General features: G+C 40.5%; 1 pseudogene; it reads right to left on the bottom strand.

Annotated features, from left to right (window-relative positions):
- Positions 1-2,567: 2,567 nt before the first annotated feature.
- Positions 2,568-3,308, bottom strand: LOC149858258 (uncharacterized; annotated as a pseudogene).
- Between the last annotated feature and the right edge of the window lie 2,651 nt (positions 3,309-5,959).

Raw genomic sequence — 5,959 nt, 5'->3', positions numbered from 1 at the left:
TTAGATTGCTGAAAATAAGCCACCTAGACCCAGTGCTCCAAAAAATTGTTTGCAAACAAAGTTGCCCGTACCTGGGGCAATATTCAGTTTTCTGTTAAAAAAGAGAGACTATATTTTTTTCTTTTTCCTTCCCATACTTCTATATTGTTTCTTAAAAAACAGTGTTTTCTACTGACGCTTGGTTAAATTTTGGATTGATTAAAATCAAAAGTGGGATTAAGGTTGCATATTCACTAGCATCAATAACAATTCCCTATTAAAGCAAGCTTTCACTTATCATTCACCTTCCTTTAATACAGCCATGAAATTAATGGGATTGCAAGTGTATAAAAATGTTTAATTCTTCTTTCTTATACTTTATTTCCTTCAATCACTGAATTGATTACAATTATATTTGCATAGTTAGTTTCTCATCATATTATGTAGCTCAGCCAGCTACAGAACCTACACAGTCCTTAGGAGCAGCAAGCTATTTCTCTTTATCTTCTCTACACATTGGCAATCTTTTGATACTTCTCTTCCTGTTAAATAGAACGAAATAAAGCAGGATTTTTTTTTTTGGGCTAAATAGCACTTGCCTCTATCTAATTTGAATTTTAAGGCCAGAAAACAAAATTAGTCATGCTAGATTTCAGTTCTTATTGCTATAGTAGTTTTGCCTATTCCTTTGTGTAGTTTCCTCTTTCACCAGTAATGGTGAAGCTGACTTTTACATGTAGAGTGCACATTATGGTAAAAGCCCTTCTAAGTGTCAGGTTATATACAGGTAACTTTGAGTTCCCAGTTCCCAACCATATTGCTGACTTCAGTGGGACTTAAGCCTATGATTATGTGCTTAGCTTAATATTTGTGGACTTAAAAAATGATTGAGCAAAAGCTTAAATAATTGGCCAGGAGAGCATTTATGTTCTGATTATAACAGATGCTGAGCTCACACAATGTGTATTTTGTTTTTGAATTTTCATTCAATGGTGCTTAGGTTCTTTATTCTGTAAGTGATAGGCAGGACATTTTGGATGGGTTTTAAGAGTCCAAATATAGATGTTAGATGTTCAAAAGAAAATCTTACTTGTGAAAAATATGGGCACAGGTTCTCATCTCTGACATCTGGGAATGTGTGCCAGTTTATAACAGATACCTGTCAATGTAAAGAGAATTATGCAGGTGAATGGTAGATTTACCTTAAGTTTAGCAGTATTTTATTCAGAAAACTCCTGCAGCATGGTATAAAACATTCAAGATTTAGTTATTACTGAATTCTGGTAGCAAAATTTTCCATGCTACATTTTCCACATTTGTTTCTAAAAACATGGCATTTTTCATTATTTTATGGGACTGAACAACTGTTTATAGTTACTACCTATAAGATTCTGCTGCACCAAAAAGTTAACCTTCCCCAGTTGGCTATTTGCTAGTACCAGCAATTAGCAATAACCTCCAAAGCTATTTATAATAGTAAAATTAATAATAATGATGATTATTTGATTTTAGAAGCAGTTTCTGTGAAAAAGCATCTCAGAGCTCTACATAGAGATCTTGATTATACTATGCAAGGGATCTATTCACAGGAGGGAGCATTAGCATAGCCACATTCTACTAAAAATACTTTCACTTTTGCCAAGTTTCTGTGCATAAAATCATGCTCCTGCTGTGTTGATGTTATTAGCCTTCGTCTTCCAAGCTGCTGTAGTCCCCCTTGAATAAATCTATACTTAAGAATCTTTATATGCCTAGGAATGCTACTCTGAAATTTCTTATATGAAAATGTGATACATTTTAAGAGGCAAGTTTTATTTTGGTGTGATATTTCTTATTGGACCAACTGCATGGTTGGTATAAAGTTAGACCAGCTTTTGAATGTAAATCATTTTTTATCAGGTCACATTTTAAGGGACTCCAAAGAAAAATAATGGTGTCCACTGTGTCAAAAACAGTGAAGAGAAAAGTAAACTGATCACTATTTGATGTTTTTAAACTATTTTCAAGTGAAAATTGTTACGTCTTTGGAGAGACTAATTATTTTGATTATACAGCCATGATTCAGCAATCTGAAAATCACAAAACATTAAGGTATTTCAGATATCTATTTATCAACAATTCCTCTCAGTCAAGGATGATTATCTTTCATGATTATTTCTGTGATTGTTTCATCTGTGGGTCCATACATAGCTGGTAAGGCCAATACAGGCACATATTTCCATGTGAGGTGGCTGGCTCTGGATTCATGATTTAGTCCACAACATGCTGTTTAATTATGCCACTCCCACTTTTCTGTCTCCTGTTGTTATTGTACAATTTCAAAGTACTTAAGTCTTTGCAGCAGACACTTAGGGTTGTCCTGGGTGATCATCTCCCATGAATTGATGTCAAATTTTCATTTTTTTCAAGTTGGCCTTGAGGCTTAAAATTCTTCCTCTGACGTCTTCTTGAACATACACCTTGACTGATCTGAGGGAATAAAACTTGCTTCAGAAGTCTGGAGTTGGACCTCCAGATGATGTGGATGGCCCATCAAAGTTGTGTCAGATGGTAATTGCCTCAGTATGTTACCAGGGACCACTAAAATGTTATATGGTCCATATAGGCACGGTAACCTTAATATCACAACTAATAATGGTGGTTACATTGCATAAACAGTAATTAACGTAAGGCACCATGGGTTGAATCCAACGTCCATTAATCAATACAATACCACTTCTTGTTCTCACACACATACATGCTTTACCAACATAGACAATAACAGATTCACTTTCCTGGATAACATTGAAAGAAGTGAGACTGATTCTTAGGTTGTGGGAAGCAGTCATCATGTTCCTCCAATGCTTGGTCTTCACAGATGTAACCCAAATATTCTTTTCTCCTACATCCTCTTACTTCCATTGTGTTCCACACATTACCTTTCTGCCAGGCTCAAGTGTTATGATATCATTGGAACTACTGGGTGGATTATTCTAATTTCCTTGCCTGCCACAGTTACCAGGAATAACTGTAAGTTCTGCTGGTGGTTAACTAATCTCCACCAGGGCTGGAAGGCTAATTACATGGGACCAAATCAAGTTGATTTCTTCCATTGGAATTTGTCCTGCTATGGCTTGCTGAATCATTCCCATGATTACGTTTTGGGTGAGAGCCTGAACTTTCTCACATGCTGAAGCCAGTAAGACATTATTTTGGAGGGTCTGTACACTAGACATCATTAACCCTTCATCCCTTTCTATGAGTCCTTCCCACCTGGGAAATACCTTACTTATTAACTGCTGTTCCTCACTTAACTGTTTCAAAGATGCTGTTAACAGCGTTCCCATTTTCCCTATATTTTCAGTGGCATATGAAAGTTTATTAGCAAGAACTTCTATATTTGGAGCATCAATTAAAAAGACTCCTGTTCCCACAGGTGCAATGCAATCACTTAATTACCTTTTTACCCTATTTATATGGTTGCCCCCTGCCATATTTTTACCTGTTCATTCCACCCTGTATGGCTAGTTCCAATCAAGGGAGCACATGCAGGTGCAATATGAGAAATATTCATGCCTTCAAGTGGATTTGAACCTCCGTCAGAGAAGTCTAAGGTTGAAGAACCAATTGTCCCTGTTGATCCACTTTTAACATAAGAGGTCCAAAAACTGGAGATTTTAAATATCAGAAGGCAGTGAGGTCTGTGATCAGAGGGTTAAAATTTAAAACTGTTTTTGTTGCTGGCCCAATTGCACCCTGTACAGTCCTGGCTCATGGAATCCCCCCGAAATGGCAATATGCCCATAGAATTTAAACCAAATTGTTGGCATGAGCTTGTCACGGTGTGTGCCCTTTAGTGGAATTAAGCAGACTGGGGGACCCTGATGGATCAGGTCATGTCTGGCTAAAGTCCAGTTTAGCAGTTCCCAGTTAATGAGGAGCCATATAGTATTCTTGCCTGCTGGTGTGATCAGAGACAGCTACATTTCATCTTCTGGTAGCAGAGGCATCTGTGTCCCAATGACAATAATGACACATAGGGGCATAGTCACTCCCCAAACAGTGGAGAAAACCAGGGCCATCATGCACCCTTTGCTGTGCCAGCCACTCAGGGTGCTGTCACTGGTTGCTTTCGAGAGTGCATGTCCCTGAGGACTCCACAATGGCTTACAAAAGAATGGGAAAGAGTCTGATGTAGCCTTAGTTCCATAGCAAAACTTGATTGGCTCCCTGGTGGCACTTTGCATGCAGTAAGCTTTTTCAGGGGCAGCCCAAGGCATTGTTAGCAGTATAGAACTGGTACAGATGCTGTAGGGCAAGGAGGGTGCTCCCATTTCCAAAGAGTCCATGCATGTGGTGCAGCAATTTTGCTTCCTGGGCTCCAGCTAGCAAACTCCAGAGGCTCAGAGGTATTGCAGGTTCAGCATAGAGCCTGGGCAGCATCAGACCACAGAGACTTAGGAGCAGCAGGGTTCTGGTATAGCTGTGGGATATTATGGCTCATGTTTGGAACCTGTGAGAGGGCAGAGAAGAGAAAAACTAAACTACCACACTCCCCCTGTATATACTGGGAGAATCTGGGATCAACACTGCAGGACCAAAAGGGAGCAGTGACCTACAAGAGGGTGGCCATAAGAAGTTGAGGACTTCTCTGGACTTTTCCTGCCTCAACATTGGTGTAGGCACTGACAAGCCCATTCAATACATATTTTCCAATGGCTCGAAGCCATTCCTTCTTGCTAGCCAAGAATGGTGGCCAGCAGGATGGAGAAGACTGTTTATAATGTCAAATTCCCAATACATATGGCTTTGGACCAACATAAGACATTTCCTTTCACAGGGGATAAAACCTTGCTCTGTTTGATCCAGGAGCCTGGAAGCACATGCAATGACTCTGAGCTTGGTACTGCCTCTGATTGAGAGTGGACTCCAAGATCCCTCTCTGCCTCTGTACTGCTGAGATGGTCAGCCCCTAACCTATAACCATCCATAATGCTGGTTCCCTCTCCCCAGGTGCAGCACTCTGCACTTGTCCTTGTTGAACCACATCCTGCTCAGATCTGCCCACTTCTCTAACCTATCCAGGTCTGCCTGGATGCGGTCCTTGCCTGCTGGTGTATTCACTTTACCCCACAGCTTAGTGTCATCAGTGAACTTGAACAGGGTACACTCCACACCCTCATCCAGGTTGCTAATGAAGATATTGAACAGTACCGGCCCAAGGACCAAGCCCTGGAGGACTCCGCTGCCCACACCCTCCCAGGTCGGCCTCGACCCGTCCACCACCACCCTCTGGGCACACCCCTGGAGCCAGTTTGCCACCCATGTGACTGCATTCATCAATGCCGCAGTCCCTCAGCTTGCACACCAGAATTGGGTGGGACACTGCATCGAAGGACTTCTGGGAGTCCAAGACCATGACATTGTAGAAGTAATTAACTTACCTGACTAGAAAAACAGACAAAGACCAGAAGTGCTGATACTGCTTAATTCAGTTAAATGTTCTGAGATAAGGAATCCTGCATGCCTTTGGTTATCCTTAGGTTATCCTGATATCTTGCCCTGTGCATAGATAGTTTGTTTAAGTAAACTTCCTAAATTTCTGTGTAATTTACTATTGTTTTGTTTCTCCAAGGTGTATTTTTTATCTCTTTCTCTATCCTTAGTACAAATACACTTGTAAACTTAGAGAGTCTGAGAAATCCTTTGAAACAGACACGTGGGTGATTCTCCTTGCTGTATGGCATTCTCCCTGTGATCACAGTATAGCCTTAAATAAAGAAAAGCTGACTCTGTCAGTTCTGATTCAACCACAACTCGAAGTTTGATTTCTTCCACAACATCTACATCCTCCTTCATATCTAAGCTCTTTGTTACCTGGTCATAGAAAGAGGTGTACTCCTCCTTTGTCCCTGCCCCTTGCTTCCACCACCAGCATGTTTTTTCTGTTGCCCTCAGGCCAGCTTGGATACCCATGCTCAGCCATGAAGGTTTCTTGGAC

The sequence above is a fragment of the Crocodylus siamensis genome, chromosome 8, assembly GCF_052110815.1.
Source record: "Crocodylus siamensis isolate JL-2025a chromosome 8, ASM5211081v1, whole genome shotgun sequence".
NCBI classification, from domain to species: domain Eukaryota; kingdom Metazoa; phylum Chordata; order Crocodylia; family Crocodylidae; genus Crocodylus; species Crocodylus siamensis.
The sequence above is the reverse complement of the archived record's forward strand: the minus strand, read 5'-3'. Positions and strand labels throughout refer to the sequence as shown.